At 45.2% G+C, this 23,624-nt stretch overlaps 1 long non-coding RNA gene across 1 annotated transcript; it reads left to right on the plus strand.

The window, feature by feature from the left end:
* Positions 1–546: 546 nt before the first annotated feature.
* LOC307098850 lies at positions 547–14,145 on the plus strand. The gene is made up of 3 exons (XR_013813475.1): positions 547–1,057; positions 2,304–2,468; positions 14,013–14,145. It is a non-coding gene; the product is annotated as an uncharacterized lncRNA (long non-coding RNA).
* Positions 14,146–23,624: the final 9,479 nt, after the last annotated feature.

Below are 23,624 nucleotides of genomic sequence, written 5' to 3' on the forward strand. Positions count from 1 at the left end.
CAGCTCTCAAAATATTTACTCTGCTACTGCCGCAGTTGGACTATGCAGACCTGCCCACGGAGAATGCAGGCTATTCTGGCCCCAAGCACACACTTGAGAGCAAGCAGCAGGAAAGGAGCATGGGAGCGTGGCTTTAACTGCAAGGTATGTGGTGTTTCTGTGTGGGCAGAGGAGGGAGGTTTATTAGGTGCCTCCAATCCTAAAAGGTAATGCGCCAGATGCCTTCTCAGCCACACCAACCCTCATGCTGCCACTCCCACCCGCCCCCCTGGGCTCCTGGAGTAGCAAGGATTTACTGCAGGGCTGGGTGGGGCCAAGTCTGCCTTGAAGACAGAGGCTCTCCAGAGACCGAGGGAGAGCTCAGAGCTCCCCTAGTTTAGAAGGGAGGAGGGTGTTGACCAAGAAGTTTCCCCAGGGCAGAGTTGGTAAAATGAAATATTTGTGGGTCAAATCTTTTTTTTTTCTTTTATACAATGGCTTTTTCAAGTAAAAATACTGAAACTGGTGAGGACAAAGGTTATTGTCTCTATCAATTGTTTTCTTAAAAGGAGGCAAGTCTGTTTTTCGGGAGCTTCTGAATCCCCTCTCTGACAATAGGAGCGATGCAATGCCTCCATTATGGGGGCGTCCCATTCAGCCGTGATGCTCACAGGGGCTGCAGGGCACCCAGCCCACTTCGCAGAGGCGGGAGTGGAGGCCGGGCAGGGCGGCCACAGGTCCTGCAGACAGTCGTTGGCAGAGCTGGGATGTCAAAGGGCTTTATGGCCATTATGGGTTCTTCTCATTTGATCCCTCCCCCTCCCTCCTCTGGAAATGCAGAGCATCATCTCGGTTTTGCAGAGAAGAACAGTCACAAAGTCAATGTCCTTGTTGGCTCTTTGAAACGGAAAACAAATCCGAGGCCTCTTCACTCTTTCCTTTGGGGTCAAAGGGGGAATGCCTGTTTGCTCTGCCTGGCACACCCTCACCCCCATCCAGGGGCCTGCTGGTCGCTCCAGGGGCTCTCACCCAAAAAGCACCAGGCTGGGTTGCCAGTTGAATCCCCAGGAAGCACCAGGTAAGGTAGAGATTTGTGGGGAGGGGGAGACTCTCCTCTCACCTCTGGAAATCGCCCCAAGGAGGTTGGGGATGGGGGAGGGAGGGATCCCAGCTGACAGAGCCTGATGCTCTGGGAGACAGGCAGCTCAGCCCACAGAGCTGGACCTGGGCTCCTGGGAAAGGGAGGCTGGCAGGGCAGCCAGCTGAGCTCTGGGCCCAGGACAAGCCTGTGAGTGCTCAGTATTCCCCGGAGAGCTCATATGGGGCCACCTGCCGCCTGAAGGCCCTTGTGTGATGTGGCTGCCTGTCACACCCCTGTCCTTTCACCCTTCAGGCTCCGTGGGCCTAGCTGCGCATATACAACTGAGCTGTCCACTCAGAGAGCAAGGATTCGGCTGCATCCTGTGTCTGGCCCGCCCCATACTGTGCTTGGCGTGGACACCACGGCCTATGAGGGACTGCCCTGGTCCTGCACCCAGGCCCCTGCCCCAGCTTCCTGGGCACACATTCCTCCCCCTGCTGGTTCCCCTTAGCCCAGGCTTCCCTCAGCTCCGAGGGCCTTAGTAGAGCAAAAAGCAAACCCAGCTGAGAAAGGGGCTTGTTGACTCTTGGGGTCAGGGGTGCCTGTGTTCTGAAAGCCAAGGCTCTGAGATGAGCAGGACTGGCTCAGAGGGGCCCACCCTAGGTCTAATGCTCTGCTGTCACTGTCCTGAAGTGCTTAATTGTGGCGAGCCGGCACGGCCATGGCATACTCAGGCCCACGTGGGGCACCTTATGTGCCGCGCCAGCTCAGCCAGGTTCGGTGAGCCTGAGAGGGGGCGGTGAAGGATTGAGAAAAGACAAACAAGAGAAGAAAGCTGGGTCTGGGTGGGATGCTGTCCTCTCTGATGGAGAGCTAGTGACAGCGCCATGGACTAGAAGCTGTGTTTTTATTTTATAGTAAGATGCCACGAGGCAAAGTAAGGGCATGGTCAAGATGTTTACAACATTCTCTTGGGTTTATCCTACTCAATTACATGCACCTGAACTCTATCAAGCCCACATCACTCAAGCACGTGGGGCCACGTGTTCGGACCATAGGTTCAAGCTTACAACTATAGCTGTTGCCTCTAATTGTGCTGGGAGAGCTCTGCCCTCCAAGCTGGGACTTGCACGTGGCCACGAGAGGACTGTGCCCTCTCATTAGTCTGAGGCTTGAACCTGTCCAAACACTGTGGCTGCTCCCCACTCTTAATAATTCTATCTTTCAACTCATGTTTTGCAAGTGCGGTCTGAAGGTCAGCAGGGAATGCCCTCGAGCAGAGGAGATGTGAGCATGGGATATATCAACATGTGTGTCAGCTGCTCCATGTGCATATAGCATTTGACGTGCCCCGTGAATACAGAGGACCCACGATGCATGGGAACTCGAAGCTCAACATGAGTACAAGGTAAGTGTGTTAGGTGTATAACACTGAAAACCCCAAGGCCACACTTTCTAACCAAATCAGAACTTGCTTCCAATGTAGAAAAAGGCAATGACGTTTGAAGAAGCATGGGCATCCAAGGAACTCTATCGGAGCCTTTCTTACTCCTGGTACTTCCATCTGAGTTCGCCAACCCCTCACGTTGAGAAGGGCTGGGTGCTTTGGTGATTCCACATGGAAGTTAAATGCTTGTCTGAATTTAAAACTGGCATTGCACCTATAAAGACCAGTCAAATGAGTGCTAATAGTTTACATTTAAAATTGTTCTTTACTTAGGACATTAAATAGCAAATAAAAAACACCAAGATGAGAGAGTGAGAGAGGACGAGAGAGGGAGAAAGAGATGCTGAAAGAAAGGAAAAGGCTTTATCTTTTAGTTTCTTTAATGGTTGTTTTTCTGCTTTTGAACAGGGGTTCCTTGTTTTCGTTTTCACGGGTCTTTGCAATTTGTGTAGTGGGCTCTCTGGCAACGCTGGGGTCAGAGTCTTGCCTGGCACTTAGGCAACCTTGGGCAACTCTTCTCACCAGTTCGAGTCCTAGTTTCCCATCCAGAAAATGGGGTAATCCTCCACAGAGTTGTTGAGGATTAAGATAATAGTTAGGGCATCTGAATATGGTTGGCCCCTTAAGTGGGACAAGGCACCACACTAAGGGCTTTACTGTCTGGTCTCATTTGTCCCTCACAGACCATCATGGGGTCCCTGTCTGCCGCTCTGGATTCCTCTTATATTTTTGGCCCTGGCAGCCCTTCACGCTCTCCTGCTGGGGCTGTTCTCATATCCTCTCTCCACCAAAGGGTGGCCATGTGACCCCAAAAGGCCAGTCGGGATCTGTCCCCAGGGTTTGGATTGGCGAGAGGACCTGATTCATCCCCACCCCAGCTATGACTTTGGCTCAGTTCTGGGATCCCTGGAATCACTCTGGGGCCTGAGCTTTCTGAGCCCCGCTTCCTGCAGAAGCTCCCCTCATTCTGTGAGCTGCTTTAGCCCCTAAGTCCCCTTTGTGTCAGTGAACCAGAGTCTGTTTCAACCCAAAACACCCCAACTGCTGCTCCTCAGTTGTCAGGTGAGGAAACCAGGCCCAGAGAGGTAAAGCAATTTGCTCAATGCCGCACAGCAATTGAGTAGCAGAACCAGCATTTGAACCTAGCTAATCTCAGAATGCATAACCCTTACCGTCTCCCGCTCCCAGTATAAGGTGCTTAATGCAATGTCACCCAATAAGTGTTAGCTGCCTTCCTTTTGATTTCTACCCACTCAGGACACATTGGCTGCTGTGTTCAGCTCTCAGCAGGCTCTACCTCTGTGCCCTCAGATCACAGATCCTCACCCATGGGTCCCTAACCAAAGAGGCAGAAAGGGAGAGGGGCAGGAGGCACCAACCTGCACTCAGAGTGGGAAGCTGGCCCAGCCTCCACATGGAGGGCCTTGGCTGAACTGTCTCAAGGTTGAATGTTACAGGCTCAACCCTGTCTTTAGGACGTCAGGAGCCCTGCAGGAGGACAAGCCCTTACCCCACCCCTCTGTGCCCCAGCCTGGCCTTGGGGCCCCTCAGGCTCCAGTGGGAGGTCAGGCCCTCCTGGCAACTACTCTGGACAGTCATCTGTCCTCCAGGCCTCCCTGGCTGGATGCAAATCCTGGCCTCATCCGGGTCAGGCTGCACTGACTTCTGGCTTGACTGGCTTCACCGCATTCCTACACAAGGAAGTCTGGGGGTTTGTCTAGAACACGGAGCAAAAGCTGCATGTCTCTCTTCTCCCTGTCCCCACACATTTCCTCATCTCCTTCCACCGTCTTTGTTTTCAGAGTTGCCAATGCAACTGGCTGAATTCTGGTGCCAGAGCACGGCTTTGTAGGCTCCGTTTTCTCTTCCAGGAAAAATGAATGGTTCAGGGAAAGTGAGCAATGTGGCCTCACACAGCCAGAGAGGTGGTCCTGACATGACATCATTATTGTTGTTAAATGTCGCACTCGTGCATGTATGAGTGCATGTGTGTTAAGTTATATAACAAGTCTGGGTTCCAAAGTCAGGTGGAAGTGAATGTCCATTAGTTTGTTAAGTCAGATAAATTCAACCCACATGGGCAAAAAAACACTTAAGATTCAGTAAATCTAAAAATAGAAATGTAATATCCATCTTTACATTCTCAGTAGCTAATACAATTCCTGGCACATAGTAGGCCCTTAATGTGCAGTGGTCGGATGAATTTATTGGTCTTTTCACATGTATCATGTTGATGGTATTAGAGCTCACAAGAAGGAATAACCCAGCAAAATAAGAACAGCCCTATTGCACTTTAGCTTTCACTCCTATTGTGCTTTTAGCTATTGTACTTTTAGCTTTTAGCTTTCCTCGGGTACTTTATCATATTTATCTTGACACCCAGGGGTAGACACGCATCAATCCCATGTCAATGACAAAAAAGCTAAAGCAGAGACATGACTTGATCTACGTTACTAACATTAGGGGCTGAACAAAACTCCAACGCTGGTGCCCTCAGTCCTTTCCATCACCCACACTTACCCACACTCTCCTCTCGGTTTGCCTTAGGTCAGGCAGACCCCTGCACCCCGACAACAGAAAAGCTTCAAACAGACCAAAGTGAAGTCTCCCTTCTGCATCCTCACCACAGCCACGCTCCCAGCGCATCTTTGCAGTGACACACGGGTGACTCTCCCCTCCCCCACTCCTCCTGCTGCCCATACAGAAAGCACAGGTTTCATCATTGCAGGGTTTTGTGAAATGACCTCATTTTACTGTGACTCTGCCAAGTCTTATGCATGTCAAAGAATTACAGGGCCAAGAATTATTCTAGAAATTATGCTCTGTCAAAAAGTGGAAATTTTTGCCAAAGAAAGAGGAGGGAGGTATAGAATGAAGGTCTAGAGGAGGTTTTCTGTAGTTAATTCTCACCCAAGGATATTTTTCCATTGACTTTTAGGGAGAGTGGAAGCAAGGGGGAGAGAGAAAAACATCAATTGGTTTCCTCCCGCACTTGCCCTGACCAGGGCCGTGGATCGAGCCTGCAACCAAAGTATGTGCTCTTGACCTGAATTGAACCTAGAACCTTCAATCTGTGGGCTGATGCTCTATCCACTGAGCCAAACTGGCTATGGCCTAGAGGAGGTTTTGATGAAATAAATATTGATATCTATCTCCCCTATGCCACACACACACACACACACACACACACACACACACACAGCCAGAGACAATGGCTCTCTCATTTACATTTCTCGACCCCTCTGTGCACAGCCCTTACCCAGGGACTACTACGTAGCCTCAGTACACACCGTTCCAGGTGACTGGAGCCTGGGCTTGTGGAGTGAACACCTACACAGCCATACCTGGTGACCTCAGACTTACCTCTCTGTCCTATCAACTGTTATCCTATATCCTGACCCCAGCCCCCTCCTTCCCCCCCCCCGCTGCCCCACCGAGCACAGGGACTATACAACATCTTACTCATTTTGGAGGCCCACAGCGTGTCAAACAGACCCTCTGCATAGCAGATCCTCTAAGTCGGCCTTTGTCTCTATTATAACCAAGGGTTTTGCCTGCACGTCCTCCAGGTTTTGCGCTAATCCTCCAGGTTGCTCCGTGTCAGTGGGGTCTGACTCAGCTGCCTTAGTAAAGGCTGCAGCCCAGGGGTGGGTGCTGCTTGAGAAAAGGCTGGGTCCTGCCCCACTTGAGCCAGGAGTGTTTCTCCCCCGACACGAATCCTGACTTCCTGCCTCCTACACGGGGTATTTGTCCGGCTCTTCTCTACTAATAACGCTCAGATGCACAAGCTCAGTGGAGGAGGGTGGATGGTGAGATGTAAGAACCACTGGGAGGCCAAGGGCCTATGTCTAGAGGCCGGGTGTCAGCCACCTGCCGCTTATCCCGATTGCTCTGTGGGAGACACAGAAGTATAAGTGACTTCAGACAGTGCAGAGAGAGAAAATCCACGCGCATGATGTTATTTAGTTTCTCAAAGGCAATATTGACTTAATATTCAGAACTGAAATGCATGTATAATTCAGTGCTAAATTGTATGGTTCATCGAAGTCACAGAGAAACCTCTCAAGGGGCAGGACTAGACTCGAGATGGAAGGTTTCCTTTGCAGTTTGTGCTTAAAATACGCAATCATATTAAAGGAGTTCCCATTTGAGACTGGGCCCCAGACTAGACATTTGAATATTTTTTTTTTTTATCCTGGCCTCATCACAACACTATAGGAGAAAAAAATTACTCTCCCCATTTTGTGGGTGAGCAAAACTGAGGCTCAGAACGGTTTAGAGCCAGCCTCCTTCCACTCCCTGGTTCTCATGCCTCACCCCTCTCTGGCATTCCTGAGAGGCAGGACGCAGGCCGGTGGGGGACCTAAGCAATGAGACTGGGTTACATGAGGTGGGTTCCATCTCACCCAAGCTTGATTCAGTGGTCAGAGTAGGGCACGAGAGACCAATGTGTCTCCCTAGGGAGACATGGCCCCCAGGAAGGAGCTCAGCTCCAATCTGCGTCTTCAGCCTAATCGATAGGCGAGAGCTGATTGGACTTCATGCACGAAGAGAGAAGCAGGACTCTCTATGGAGAGCAAGGGCGAGAGAAGAAGAGGGTAATGGAGGTTCAGAGCAGGAAGACTGCTCCCAGGCCCATCATAGGACGATCCCTATCTAACAGGCCCCTGGTGAGCCAGTCAGGGTCCCACCCTACCCTGGACCTGGCCCCTGCCCTCTCCCCCAGCCTGGGCTCTGGGTGGCCAGGGTCTGCCCCATGCCTCCTGCCCCTCTCCTTCAGGAGACAAAGGGAACAGGTGGGAGCCACATCAGACTGGCTGCTTTGTGGGACCATGCCCTGCTGGCCACGCATTCGCTTTCCTTTGCCTCTTGTTTCCGTGGCTCGGAGATGTCCAGTGTCCCACCCTTTCCTCTTACTGCTGCCCCTGGCCTCTGCCCATTGTTTGCCAGTCACCTGCCAGGCCCTCATGTCTGCTCAATTCATCCATTTTATTCCCCTCACCCCAGTCTTTATATTATTACTAGAGGCCTGGTGCATGGGTGGATCCCCTCAGCCGGGCCTGTGCCCTCTTACAGTCCAGGATTCCTCGGTAGATGTTCTCCTGCTGGCTTAGGCCTGATGCCCCCTGCCTAAGCTGGCAGTCAGACATCCCTCTCACAGTCCGGGGCTCTCACAGTTCGGGACCCCTCCCTCCTTACTGCCCGCCTGCAACGGAGGTAGGAGAGGCTCCCACCACCACTGCTGAACTCATCAGCGGTGAGCTCTGCTTCTGGCTGAGCAGCGTTCCCCCTGTGGGAGCGCACTGACCACCAGAGGAGGTAGCTCCTGCATTGAGCATCTGCCCTCTGGTGGTCAGTGTGCGTCACAGTGACCGGTTATTCCACTGGTCATTCTACTGGTAGATCCATTGTTTGGTTGATTTGCATATTAGGGTTTTATTATGTAGGGTTTACTGCTATTATTCTTTAAAGCACTTCACAATCTTAAAAGACCTTTGCTGATAATCTCAGTAAAGTTAGGAAACAGGTTTTATTATTTTTTAGACTCTTAGTATCTTCAAGTTGAATGAGCCCTGAGGTTATCCAGGCCCTTCATGACCCAAAGGAGGGAGCTGGGCCCGGTGGGGGGTAGGGTTGGGGGGGATGGAGGGGGGGAAGAGTGGGGGGGTTGGGGTTGGCTCCTCCCACAGCACATCCACAGCAGCTCAGGACCTGTGATGGGAAATTGTCAGGAATGATCTCTATAAAGTAAGATAATTTCCATAAAATACTTAGCTCTGTTCCTGCCCCTGACTTCTCTGTGGGGCAGTCGAAAGCACTCGCCCTTGGCAGAGGACAGAGCTGAGTCCCACCAGCTCCACTCCTGCCGGCAGGCCCACCCCCAGCATTTGCAGGCCCCGGGCAGGAGCACAGATGAAGGCCCTAATGTATGTCTCAATATTAAAGTTGTAAAATGCATACATATAAATAACAAACTTAAATATATGTGCTGCATATATACTTGACAAATATGCCTTCATAGTGACCTGGTAGGCCAGCTTTGGTTTCAAACCTCAGACCCCTTGGAGTTCTGCTCTGATGTGACGGAGTGAGGAGACGTGGCCTCCAGCCGCCTCCCCTGCCCAGGCCTGACCCTCCTTCTCTCCCCACAAGCTCTGTCCTGCATCACAAGAGGCCTCACGTGCTCGTGAGAAGACAACTAGCCCATGAACCCTGGTCACCCCGAGACCTGAGCATTCACACGTCAACATCCCAGCACCCTCAGGAGCATGGGCCCAGGGAAAGAGCTCTCTGTGGGCTTTGAAAGAAGCCGGGACCATCCAGGCAGGGAGTTCCGGGGCTCCAGGCACCCCGAGCACTGTCTAGTGGGGCACACGCTCTGAGGAGGCACATGCCCTCGCCCTGGGACTCTTTGCTCTTGGAAGGTAGTGTGGCCAGAGCGAAGCCCAGAGGGAAGGGGCACTGGCCATGTGATTTTAGGCGAGCATTAATTTTCTTGCCCAGAAAAAATAGGAATGGCATCACCTATCTTGTAGAGTTGCTTAAGGATCAGTTGAGATTCTTTACATGAAAAACCTGGCACAGAGTAAGTGCTCAATAACGCTCATTTTCTTCTTTGCGTCTGACCTTCCCAGCTCTTCCCTAGCCTTCTTGTTCTTTCTCTTCACCCACCCCACCATCTTCCCACCCTCATCCCTTTCCCTTCTTTTCCTTCCTCTCTAAAGCCCACGCGAGACTGGGTTTGGCACGGCCGACTTCAGCGGCCCTTTCCTGCAGGATCGCTGTCACATTCCACTTTGAGCGCCTTGTCTGTTTAGAAAATATGCTTGGCCTTTTCTGAGTTTCAGGAAGGGAGATGCTGCGGTTTACAGAGTGGGTTAGGAACCTCAGATGACTCTCTTGCTTGAGAAGTTTGAAAAGTCCTTTGGGTCCCAACCAGAAACTGTTGGCTTTTCCTTGGCAGAAATGTGATTTCCTGAGAGATGTCAAAACATGCCATGAGCATAAGCTGCAGAGGTTTTGATTTCACTCGATCTGGTTTTGAAATGGACAAAAGAGGCTTCCTTTGTGCCGCCCTCAGCAGAAATGCACACGTCGGTGAGATGCGCTCCGAGGCAGCGTGGGACTGAGGGACGCCAGGCGCTGCCAAGTTCAGAGGCTCGCCTTTTCAGCAAAACCTCAGCGTCTCATTTTTGTTTCTGGGACTTACCCCCGCCTTTATGAACGTTGTGACTGCATAGACAGAGGTCAGCCTTCATCCCTAGGAACCAAAGCCTGTGTCCCCCATACCACTCCAGGTCTTACCTTGAGTCATTGAAGTTGGGGTGTCTGAGAGAGATACACTTGTCTTTGGTGTTAATGAAACTTTTCACATGCTTCTCCTGCTGCAGGTAGTTATTGAGGAATAAAGTTTAACCTAAAACATGTCTGTTCTTCAGTTTTACGTTGTTTAGGGTCAGGGCAAGAGATCCAGGATTTCTCTGTCTGTGAAAAGTGGACAAAAATTTAATAAAAAACTTCATTGCTTTCTTCATATAAATGTTTTCCAAGAATTAGATTGATGCATGCTTTCCTGCAACTCTTACCCAATTCTATATTCATCTTATTTCCCCATCTCAAAATGCACTTGGCATTTGAGCTACATGTTATATAAGTGACAATCATTCCTATCTTGATTCCATTCATTTGGCAAATATTTATTGAGCACCTGCTATGTGTAAGGAAGGAACTATATTAGATACTGGGAAGGATACAAAGATGTATGATCCATGATCTCTGTTCTCAAGTTCTTAAACCTTGTGTCTTTTTCCATGTGTGTCTAAGTCAGTGACTCTTTCCTGGAAGCAGAACCATGTCTATGCTTTTCTTTGTACATTTGAATAAGGAAGTATTTACATAACAGGTTCTCTAATCCAGTGCCAAGTACCCAGCATCACAACATACACGGATGTTCAAGTCATGATCCTCTCCTCAATGACCTAGCTGAGAAGAGAAGCAATTATTCAGCAATATGAGATGAATGCCCAGATATAAATAAACTCAAAATTTCATAGGCAGGGGATTTTTAACCTCTGATACCCAAAATTTAAATGTGAAAATTACAATACATACTAAAGCTTAACATATACATGCCCTAAGACTCGGCAATTCCAGTCCTGAATGTATCTCCAACAAAACTGTGTGCATATATTTATCAAAAGGCACCTAAAGGAATTATCATGACAGCATTCTTTGTAGTAGCTCTTTACTGGAAACTACTCAAATGCCCTTGGCATTCAGTAGAGTACATGGATTATGGTGTAATTAAGTCATGGGATTACTATACAGCAATGAGAATGAACAACCTATATGAATGTGCAATAATTTGAATGAACATTACAAAAATGATGCTTAGCTAACGTAACCAGAAGCAAAAAAAAAAGGTATTTTATTGTTCCATTTCTAGAAAGTACAAAAACAGGCAAAAGTATTCTATATTCTTAGAAGTCGGGATAGCCCAGCCGGTGTTGTTTAGTGGTTGAGCATTGACCCATGCACCAAAAGGTCACAGGTTTGATTCCCAGTTAGGGCACATGCACGGGTTTCTGGCTCAATTCCCAGTAGAGGGCATGCAGGAGGCAGCTGACCGATATTGATTCTCTCCCGTCAATGTTTCTATCTCTTTCTCTTGCACAAGCCCCAACCAAGGCCCAGGTCAGGGAGGAACCTACAACCGAGGTATGTGCCCTTGACTGGAATCGAACCCAGGACCCTTTGGTCCGCAGGCCGATGCTGTATCCACTGAACCAAACCAGCTAGAGCAATAAAAACATATTTTTAAAAAAGAGTCAGGATAGTGATTACTTTGGGGGGATGGTGACTAAAAAGGGGCCAGAGGGGACTTCTGGGTGGGGATTATTCTTTTTCTTGGTCTGGCTGCTAGTTATATTGGTGTGTTTAGTTTCTGATCCTGTATTTGTTCATTTACCTGCCTAGATATTATACTTAATTAAAATTTTTCAAAGATCCACTCATTTAAAATTAGCTAGAACTTTGAATCACAAGTCAAGAAGCCTGGGTCTTACACCTGATTCTGATTATTGATCAGCTCTTGGGACAGATCATTGTCTGTGTGCTTGGAGTTTTCACCAGTGAAGTGGAGATCAGGCTCTCTTCTGTGCTCCCAGCTAGATGTGATATTTTGTGTGGGGAAACCCAGCATATCAAGAGGAGATTGTGGGCTTCTTTGTGTTATTTCACTGTATGTTTGGAAACCTGCTCTTGATTAAAATGTATTTCATGAAATATGGCCTTTTCAATATGGGCTCTGACTTTGGATCATGCCTTCCTTTCACTGTGTTTATTCTCTCCAGTTCCTCGTCCTACAAACAGTCCCTCAATCTGAATGCCTTACCTTATGACATTATGGTATTTGACCTCAAAAATATCCAATGGAATATGGCACCCTCTGGGAATATGGAAGTTTATTTGGTTATGTTCTTGAATAATCCACATGCATGTTAAAGGTGGAGCCCATGAGGAGGGATTCTGAAATGGACCCCTTTGCCATTCTCAAGTTCAGTTTTAAGTCTTAGAAACCATAGTTTGTTCAAGGCTGGCTTTGGTCTCCTCCCACTTCCCCTGCCCTGCAGTGCTGCCCAACCACCTCCTGCTCAGTCCCTTCCCAGCAGCTCTGACCATGGATGCTCCTGACCTGTATCTTCCTCCCTCCCATCTGTTCTCCTATTACTGTCCCAACAGAAAGCACATGGTCCACTTTTTCACTGATCACATCTGCCTTCGAGTGGAATCATGCCACCTCACACACAGTGTGAGAACTTTACAACAGACTGGTTCCATGTCTTCACCCCAGCCTTTGTGCTATTGTGTTTGTCATACACTTTACCTCAGTATAGCTTGCAAACCCTATACTACATTGTTATTATTCTTTTTCAAGCAGCCAAATGTCTTTTAACGAGATTTATTTATTTTTCTTTTAAAAGTTGAATTTATTGGGGTGGCATTGAATAATAAAATTATATAGGTTTTAAATGGGCAAATGATCTAAATAGACGCTTTTTGAAAGAGGACATACAGAAGGCCCAGAGACATATGAAAACATGCTCAAAGTCACTAATCATCCGAGAGACGCAAATCAAAACAACAATGAGATACCATCTCACCCCTGTCAGAATGGCTATCATCAACAAATCAACAAACGACAGGTGCTGGCGAGGATGCGGAGAAAAGGGAACCCTCCTGCACTGCTGGTGGGAATGCAGACTGGTGCAGCCACTATGGAAGACAGGTTGGAGTTTCCTCAAAAAGTTAAAAATGGAACTCCCATTTGATCCAGTAATCCCACTTCTAGCACTATATCCCAAGAAACCAAAAACACCAATCAGAAAAGATATATGCACCCCTATGTTCATAGCAGCACAATTTACAATAGCTAAGATTTGGAAACAGCCTAAGAGCCCATCAGCAGATGAATGGATTAAAAAACTGTGGTACATCTACACAATGGAATACTGTGCCACTATAAAAAAAAAAGAAGGAACTTTTACCATTTGCAACAGCATGGATGGAACTGGAGAGCATTATGCCAAGTGAAATAAGCCAGTCAGAGAAAGATAAATATCACATGATCACACTCATATGTGGGATATAATGATCAACATAATTTGATGAACAAGAATAGATCCAGAGACAAATGGTAAGGGAGGGGGGTGGTTAGAGACCAACCAAAGGACTTGTATGCATGCAGATTAGCATAACCAATGGACACAGACACTGGGGCGGTGGGGGCTTGCCCAGAGTGGGAATGGCTGGGCGGGGGCAGGGGTCAAATGGGGAAAAAGGAGACATATGTAAAACTTTAGACAATAAAAAAATAAAAGAAAAAAATCATATAGGTTTCAGGTATACAATTCTATAATATATCATCTGTCTATTGTATTGTGTGTTCACCATCCCAAGTCAAGTCTCCTTCCATCATCATTTTTCCCCCTTTACCCTCTTCTACCTTCCCCTTCCCTCCTTCCCTCTGGCAATTACCATAGTGTTGCCTGTATCCATGAATCTTCCTTTTTTTTCCTTTGCTTAATCCCTTCACCTTTCTCACCCAGCCCCCAACCCCCTCCCCTCTAACAGCTGTCAGTCTGTTCTCTATATCCATGAGTCTATCTCCACTTGGTTAGTTTATTTTGTTCATTAGATTCCACATATAAGTGAAATCCATATGGTACTAAGTAATTTTAAAATCTTACTAGTGAGCCATGAAGTTAACACCTCAGATACTGTTTGTTCTTGTGCTTAGAGTTATATTTCCATCTTGTGTCATTTTCCTTCTGCCCAAAGAACTTCCTTTAACATTGCTTATAGTGCAGTTCTACTGGCAATGGATTCTTTCACTGTTTGTATGTCTGAAAAAGGTTTTATTTCACCTTCAGTTTAAAAAGTGTCTTTGCTAGGTATAGAATTCTAGGTTGACAAGTTTTAGTTTTGTTTTGTTTTGTTTTTAAGCTGGGCAGAATCCCTGAGCCTTCAGCCGTAAGAAGTGGCCACTCCCACTGACTGTGTCTTCCCACACCAGCCTAAGAAAAACCCAACAACTCTGATTTGAGCAACCCTTGGGACTCCCGCAAGACTCTAGCACAGGTTTGGTTTTTTAATTTCGGTTATTTAAAGATGTTGCTCCACTCTTTACTTGCATTGTTTCCAAAGAAAAATAACTAATATAATTTTTATCTTTGTTCCTCTGTACATAACTTGTCTTCTTTCTCTGGTTTCTTTCAAGAGTTTCTCTTTATCATTGGTTATGAGCAATTTGATTTATGGCATGTCTGGATATAGCATTCTTTATGTTTCTTGTGTTTAGAGTTTGTTGTGCTTATTGGGTATGTGGTTCATAGTTTTCATCAAATTTGGAACATTTTTGGCTATTGTTTCCTCAAATAATTTTTCTGTTTCCCAGGTTTCTCCCATTTGTCATCAAAGATTCCTATTGCACATATATAAGGCTGTCATCAAGCTCACTAGTCTTTCTTCTATAGTGTCTAATCTTTAATTCAATCTCAGACATTGTTGGTTATTTCTCCATAAGTTTGATTTTCATCTTCCATGTTACCACTTAACATGCTTAGCCTTCCCTTTAGCTTCTTGAATTTATGTAATACAGTTATGATAGCTTTTAATGTCCATCTCTGCTAATTCTAATTAATATCTGTCAGCTTTAGGTCAGTTTCAATTTATCAATTGATCAATTTATCTCCTCAGTATAAGTTTTATTTTCCCACTTCTCTGCATGCCTAAGAATTTTTTATTTGATGACAGGCATTGTTGGGTCCTGGATATTTTATAATCCTATAAATATTATTGAGCTTTGTTCTGGGACACATTTAAGTTACTTGTTTTTATGGTTTGTGAGGTGGGTCTGGAGTAGGATTCCATCTAGGGTTAATTATTCCTTACTACTGAGGCAAAACATCCTTGTGTATTCTACCCAAAGCCCTGGGAGTTATGAATTTTTCAGTCTGGCTTGTGGGAACAGGCACTATTTTCAGCTCTGTGTGACCTCTGAGGATTGTTCCTTCCAATCCTTTAGGGTGAGTCTTTTTCCGGCCTGGGGTAGTTTCTTCCTATGAATGTTCTGTTTGGTACCCAGCTGACTGATTTAGAGAGCTCTGGAATTTTTTTTTCTGTGCAGCTTTCTCCTTTCCAGTATTCTGCCCTGTGAAATCTAGTCACCTTGGTCTCCCTGAACTCCCAGCTCCATCTCTTCCACTCAGGGAGACCACCAAGGCTCCACCTGGGCCCCTCTCCCTGTGCCACAGCCTGAAAACTCTCCCCATGCAGAAAGCTGGGATAATTGTTGGGCTCATCTAAATTGTTTCCCATCTCTCAGAGGTCAGTCTCCTTCATTGCCTGTTTTCCAATGTCTTGACAAAAACATTGTTTCACATATGTAATCCAATTTTTTAGTTATTTCAAGATAGTGGGTAAATTCCATACCTACTACTGTATCTTGGTATACATAAAGCCAATTTGTCTAAAAATGTTTATGACATCAAATGTTTTCTCCACAATCTTATAGTGTTTGCAAAGCTGGTATATTTTTAACTTTGTATCTTGAAATAATTTAGAAATTACCGAGGAATTGCAAATATAGTACAAAGAATTTCACTAGCTTCCTCTAATGTTAGACTTTTTTATATTTATTTTTAAGTGTACAAGTAATTAATGCTAATGATAGGAAATAAGGATATAAAGAATGTGTTTAAAGTATGTTGTAGTTTATAAATGAAAATAGGAAAACACAATAATCACATATCATGAATAGTCTTTTCATGTTAATGTATTTGAGGGAAGGGAGGGGCACTGTTCTCCCACTCTCTTCTTCCTTGGAGAGTGTTGGAGGAAACACATTCTTCTGTGTTTTTCTCTCTCCACTCACCCACTCTTCTCAGTAGGGAGATATAGTTGTTCTGGTGAGGCCTAACATTGGGCCATATTTTGCTAGTGAGCAGGGTTTAAAGTGTTAAAGGTCAGCTTTTGTGAGATGTGCTCATTTAATCTCTTCTGAGCTTCCTGTCTCCATGTGGTAAACTCTCGTAGGACAAGGCCCAGCACCTGCCTCTTTTATTTTCTCTGTTCTGTAGTATTTGGGCCAGTGAGACAAGCCAGTAGTCCATGAAGCCAGCTGGGGAACTGGACTCAGTCAGTTTTGTGATCCATCGCTCCCCACAGTCAAGTACTTAGGTCTCTATTCAGGGGAAGTAGGAGGCTCTACTTTGGCTTCAAGTCCCAAGTCTTGTTCTCCCAGCCAGCTGATACAGGAGCGCCCTGCACTGGGGGTCATTGATGCTTGCCCAATTAGTAATGACACTGTTATTTTGATACCCATTTCTCTAGTAATTTTCTATTGGTCATTATCCTAAGGAAAGAGGGGCAAATGATAAGACTTGTGTACCCAACCTTCCACCCAAAACCCCAGAAATATACTTTTATTATCATTCTTACTAGCAATGTAGGACTACTTTATAGTTCTATCCATGATAAGTTTATTTAATTCTCTATTGTACATTTAGCTTGTTTTCAATTTTTTACTATATAAACAATATTGTGAAAATAATCATTTTATGCATATGCTTTCATAGTTGTCTATTTTCTAATTCCTGTTATTTACATAAGCTACTGCCAGCTGAATAATGTGCCTACATCTAATCTTAAACTCTCACAGATAGATTTTCCTTAGTTCTGAAGGGAGAATCTAAAGTTTCTACTTACCTATGTTTTTATAGAAAGATCATTTTAAAATATCAAAAAAGCAAATTAAAAATCAATTTGACTCTATTACATAAAACTAGAGGCCTGGTGCACAAATTCGTGCATGGGTGAGGTCCCTCAGCCTGGCCAGCGATCAGGGCCGATCAGATCGATCGATCGATCGATCGGGGCTGGCCGGGCCAGAGGGAGGGATGGCGGGAGGTTGGCTGTGGGAGCGCACTGACCACCAGGGGGCAGCTCCTGCATTGAGCGTCTGCCCCCTGGTAGTCAGTGCACATCATAGCAACCAGTCGACTGGTTGTAATGGTCACTTAGGCTTTTATATATATAGATACACTTTTAAATAAGACTTAAACACATACGAATTTATGACAAATTAAAAGAAACTCAAACTCTTCAGTGCAGTGTGGCTTAATGTTAATCTTTGATTCTTCTTCTTCACTGCAGTATTTAATATAGGTTATTCCTCAAAATAAAACAGAAATGAAGCTTCTGGTTTACCTTTTATTGGTGTAAAATAATCTTCTGAAAATATTCCTATTTTTAAGGTGTGAAAATTTGAGGATTTTAGGGAAGGTTAACAACAAGACTTCTTTCATATGGTATTCTTTTTTGCTGTTTCATTTCTCCATAATGGATTTGCCTCCCTGACTCTCTACTTAGGACTTAGATAAGATGGGCTACATTTGCCTTTAAAGACTAAGATTCTGCCTTTCCTCTCCTCAGAGCAGACAGAAAGGTAATAACCACCAGGACATTTCCCATGCCCAAGACCTAGCGCCTCACACAGAGCAGACACTTGCAAATGTTTGTCCAGATTCTTATCATAAACACCACACACTCAGCCATAGGCTAAGACATCAAGAATGTGCTCTTCCGCCCTAGCCGGCTTGGCTCAGTGGATAGAGCATCAGCCTGCAGACTGAAGGGTCCCAGGTTTGATTCCAGCCAAGGACACATGCCTGGGTTGCGGGCTCGATCCCCAGTAGGGGGTGTGCAGGAGGCAGCCGATCAATGATTCTCTCTCATCATTGATGTTTCTATCTCTCTCTCCTCCCTTCCTCTCTGAAATCAATAAAGAAATATATTTTTAAAAAGAAAGAAAGAAAGTGCTCTTCCAGCAAAGACTGATGAGCTTTGGTCTTGAGTTTTGAGGCCTCATTGCAGGCACAGTGTGAAAATATCTTTTGAAATGCATTTTTATTTGCACAAGAGAGAGTCACAAGGCACTATTTCAGGGGAGGGCTCTTATGGGAAACAACCCACCAAGTTGACTACTTTGAGGCTCTGAGAACTACAGGTTCTCATAAGGGGGGTTATTTCTTTAGAGTTGAAATGTTAAAAGAACTTGAGTAGGGCACAAAGGGTTATGCAGAGGTCATTCCATCTTATCCACCACTTGAACCAAAAAAATCACTGCTGGCCTGTCTGCCTGCATCATGGGAAGGGGCCCCAGAGCTAATCTCCCCACCAGTTCCAAGGGGCCACAGTCAGTACCAGGACATGTGGGAAAGGACACAGAAAGCTCAGTAATGCAGAGAGAAGGCAAAGAAAAGAGGTTATTGCTCTGCCAGGTTTGCTCAGTGGTTAGAGTGTTGGCGTGTGGACCAAAGGGTTGCTGGTTTGATTCCCAGTCAAGGGCACGTACCTCCATTGCAAGTTCCCTAGCACAGGTCGGGAGCATGCTGGAGGCAACCAATTGATGTGTCTCTCTCATGTCGATGTTTCTCTATTTTTCCCTCTCTTCCCTCCTTTCTACTCTCTCTAGAAATCAGTGGAAAAAAATATCCTCAGGTGAGGATTAAAAAATAAATAAAGAGGTCATATAGGCTAAGGACTAGGATACTGGATGCCATCAATAAGAGGGTTTGTTTTCATTGCTAAGGTTATAAGAAAGAACACTCTTACCAGGCTAACTAGTCTCTCTCCATCTCCTCTACTCTCTTCTTCCTTTTCCTCTGCCCTCTTTAAGTGTTCCTTCTTGCTCTAAGCTTTCTCCCTGGGTGATCCTTTTGACATTTCCATAAGTACCCCAACATGCTCAATACTGAATCCATCTCAGGCCTGACCCTCAGTGTATGACCTCTACTACTTTCGCCTCAACCTCTCAGAATCCTGGTCTGAACTGGCTCTCCTCCATTACCCAAATGGCACTCAGGCCTATTGACTCTCACCCTAACATGTTTCTCATACTGGCTCTTCTCTTCATCCCACTGCCCCTCCTTGGCGCAGACTCATTCTGTCTCCTGGACTATTGCAGTCTTCTTCAATGTGGGCTCCCTGACTCCAGTCTCACTCTTCTCTGAATCCGATATCACCATGCTGCCATGATTGCTTATAAAATCCTAGGTCTGACAGTACCCACCCTGGTTCCCCGATCTGTTATGGCTAAAATCCAAAATCATTAGAGGCATTCACGGAGTCCTCCGCAGTGCAGGGTTCACCATCATAACATGAATATCCTGTACTATAATTTTCACATTGGTTACAGCTTGTTCAACATTTACATCTGGTATTTCTTTTTTTCTTTTTTTTTTTTAATTAGTCCCAAAGTATTTCAATCTTCTCAATTTCAAGGGTTGTTCTCTTTCTTCAAAATTCTTTTTTTTTAAAGACCATTACCATATTGATGTAGGTTTTCTTTTTTTTAATTTTAAAAAAATATTTTTATTGATTTCAGAGAGGAAGAGAGAGGGAGAGAGAGATTGAAACATCAATGATGAAAGAGAATCATTGATTGGCTGCCCCCTGCATGTGCCCCACTAGGTATCGAGCCTGCAACCCAGGCAAGTGCCCTGACCAAGAATCAAACTGTGACCTCCTAGTTCAAATGTTGATGCTCAACCACTGAGCCATGCCAGCCGGGCTCTACAACGTTCTTTGTCCATAGCTTTTATTGTAGAGTTTCAAGTCTGACTTGTGGTCTATCTGCTTTCTCCTTTAATGTTTAATTACTATTTCTTCCATGGTTTCTCAAAGCTTCTACCATAATTTAACTATTTTTATACTTTGTAAAACTTTCAAATTCATGATTAAACAAATAAGAATTCAGAATGCATAGAATTCTTTAAGTAAATATACAGTCGGAAATACCTGCATTTCATACAGACACTTTCATGTACTATTCAAAAAACATTACATGGAGTGGGAATTCTATGTTTAAATTCAAGGGGGTTAACTACATAAATGATCAGAAATTCAAACAATTTTTATAAACAGTTCCAAACTTGCCTGTCACCTCTCAACATTCATAAGTTATAAGTGTCAACATTTATAAATTAACAGACATGCTTCTCACATGATCCCTGAGTGGTTTGTATTCTTTGGCAGGAATGATCAAGTAAAAAAATGTGCCCAGATGAACTCTGAGAAAAAGGACACAGTGTTTCATGTAGCCACATCACAGCATGGAGCCCGTGTATTTTACTGATGATGGGCTCAGCTTGTATTCTACCACCCAAGTACAGTTTGGGCTTAGGGGGTGCTCCAGAAATGCCCTGGGGCCATGGAGAGGGCCAGTGCTGATGTTTGAACAGCCAAGCATGCTGTCTCTAACACTGATACCCAGCCACAGCTCTTTACAAAGAACAGTTACTCTTCCTGACATAACTTCAAAAGTTTGGGAATTCTCCCCAAACATCTGTGTCTCCCTTTACAGTTCAGACATCCACAAATTTATGGTGTAAGCATTTACATTCCCCAACCCGTTCCAGTACTTGCCATGAGAAATCTGGTGATGTAATCAGGTGCTTCCTTTCCTTGGTCCTTAACTACCTCTTTCTAATCTCAAGAAGAATCCTCTAGACCCAATCTCTTGAGACTGTTTATCAATTCCACCATCTCTACTCCTTCCTGAATAACACCTACATTAGTCTAGTCTGAAAGGGTGACATGACTTCCTCTTTGAACACCAGCCCTGGTGCCTAGCACAGCGCCTCCCCACCACAGGTCTCAATGTTGCTTGTTGCATAAAAGACTGAACACCAAGTACACACCCTGGGACCCAAAGTAGAATGTTTCATGTGCGAGCCCCAACTTCCTTAGGTCTTTAGGACTTGACCATGTCTGGGTTAACTTGACTCAGACTTAGTCAACAAACAGATCCCAAGACTATGGAGGCAGGAAGTTAGAAATGCAGACTTTCTGCCTGGACCACGAGACCACAACTTGCTTGTGCAGCCAAAGACTGTCTGACCCTCTGATCTCTCTCCTCCTTATCCTCTGCCCCCTGGGGCTCATGTAAGACAGACAAACTGCTATCATCTACCAGGAAGCTGGGTTCAGCAGCTTGATGTTGGGTCATAAGCAGGGGACCATAAATTGCAAACAAACTCTGGAGCTGTTGTCATTGTGTAATGTTTCTACAGGGACCTCTTTAGATAGGAGCTGGCTCCATGTGGGCACATTTCCCTGGCAGCTCTTGCCAAAGACCATCCCACTGAGAATCAGTATGTTGAAGGTTCTGAATGATGGAGTCACTTAATCATGAGCCATGCAGCTGAGCTGTAATTTCCCACCACAAATTGTCTAACACAGTGGTCGGCAAACTGCGGCTCGCGAGCCACATGCAGCTCGGTTTGCCACTCTGTTGACTAATGAGTTTGCCGACCACTGGTCTAACACAATGTAACATGTTGAGAGGATACCTAGCAGAGTCAACTGGACGTGTTCTCCTTGCTATTCAGTTCTCTGCTTCCCTCTAGTCCCTGCGTGCAGGTGAGGGTTGCTGGTTGAGTCCTGTTGGGTCATTCCTGTGGAAAAGGTTGTTATGAAAGGTTGTTACCTTTCTGAGTGTGCACCTGTTTCCTGGATCTTCCTGGTGGGCTGCATGAAAGTGTAAAGAATGACCATGTAAAACAGTTGCTTTCTGTTTTGTTTTATTGAAATACTAGAGGCCCGGAGCATGAAATTCATGCATGGCAGGGGGAGGGGGGATCCCTCAGCCCGGCCTGCACCCTATCCAATCTGGGACTCCTTGGGGGATGTCCAACTGCTGGTTTTGGCCCGATCCCGCAGGGATATCCCTCTCACAATCTGGGATATCCCTCTCACATCTATAAAATCAGATGCCATTTCATAAGCTCAGGCTTAACTTTAAATAGTAGCAGGTTACTATTCATTCACTAAACGATTGTTGAGCAACTACTAAGTGCTTAGCAAGACTGTAAAATTATATATGACTCCTGCTCTCAAGTATCTTTCATGGTAATGGTGTCTACTGATAGTTCAATAAGAATTATAATCCAGTGATAAACATTGTAATGGAAGAAATTTAGAGTGGCATATGCCCTACTTTTCTCCCTCTTTCATTGGGAGATGACATGTAGAAAAAGCCCATAACCCATATGTACAGACTAACAAATAATTACAAAGTGGACACCAATAAAACCATGACCCGGGTCTAGTTTGAGAATATTTTCCAATACCCCAGAAGCCCTCTGTCTGCTCCTCTCTGATCAAAAGCAAATCCTACTCACCCTCACCACCATGGTAACCAGTACAGACTATAGCTTAATGTAGCCTGTTCTAGGAATAGAGTTAGCGTCTAAATATCCCTTAATGTCTGGCTTCTTTCATTCACACTTGTATTTGTGAGACTCATTCATTTTGTTTGGTAGAGTTATGGTTTGTTCATTTTAAATACCATGTAATAGTCCATCATATAAATATACTGCAATGTATCTATCCAACGATTGATGGACATTTGTGTTGTTCCAGTTTCTGTCTGTCACGAACACTGCTGAGTCATCTTCTGTCTTGTCCAAGAAAGTCTTTTCTACCTTAAAAGCATAAACATATTATCTATGGTCTTCTAAACACTTTATAGCTTTTCCTTTGTTAGCCATTGTGGGATTTGCAAATGTTTTTTCTCAGTCTGTGTCTTGTCTTTTACTGTGAGCACATAGGCCTGGGGACTTTCCCTGTGGCATTCTTCGAGGCCTGGATCGAAACTGCGTTGCTGCAGAGATGAACTGTGTTTGCTTCTGCCAGTCACCTGGGGTATTTGTATGATCCAAGATACTCGCCGACCAAGTTTACTTTCCCAAACAGGAAAAGGCAGGAGGGAGAAGACAGGACATGCTTCTTTACTTCCTGGGAAGATGAGGAAGTGGCACATTCACTCCCACTCACAGTCCCACAGCTCAGTCATAGGTAACTGTAAGGTAGGCTAGAAAGTGCAGCTTTCAGCGTGGTGGCCAGGTGACCAGCTGAAAGTCCTGTGCAACATGGTAACACACATTCTAGTAAATAACAGAACCCACATGTGAACTCAGGTCGGTATGATTCCAAAGCCATGCCCTTTGCACTATGTTGTGCTATCTTCCTGGGAAGAAGCCAACAGGAATTTATTATTTTTTTATTATTATTATTGATTTCAGAGAGGAAGGGATAGGGAGAGATAGATAGAAACATCAATGACGAGAGGGATCATTGATTGGCTGCCTCCTGGGGATCCAGCCCACAACCCAGGAATGTGCCCTGACCAGTAATCAAACCATGACCTCCTGGTTCATACATCGATGCTCAACCACTGAGCCACAATGGCCATTTGTTTATTGGTATCTTACTAGTTTACTTATGAGTTCTGTATAAGTATATTAATCCTTCATGTTTTATCATAGCTGAAAATGTTTCCTTTGTTTGCCTATTTCTTTATTTTACAAACTGATTTTTACATAGTGAAGTTGAATGTTCTTTTCCTTTGTGACTTTATTCGCTGCTTCTAGACTTTCAGAGACATCTCTCTCCAAGGTGTTGATAACATTCAGTTATATTTTCTCCTGATTTTTCGGTAGTGGTATTGGTTTACATTTAAGAATTATCCACCATTTATTTTAGTATATAGTT

This window comes from Cnephaeus nilssonii (assembly GCF_951640355.1).
Source record: "Cnephaeus nilssonii genome assembly, chromosome: 4".
In the NCBI taxonomy this organism is placed as follows: Eukaryota; Metazoa; Chordata; class Mammalia; order Chiroptera; family Vespertilionidae; genus Cnephaeus; species Cnephaeus nilssonii.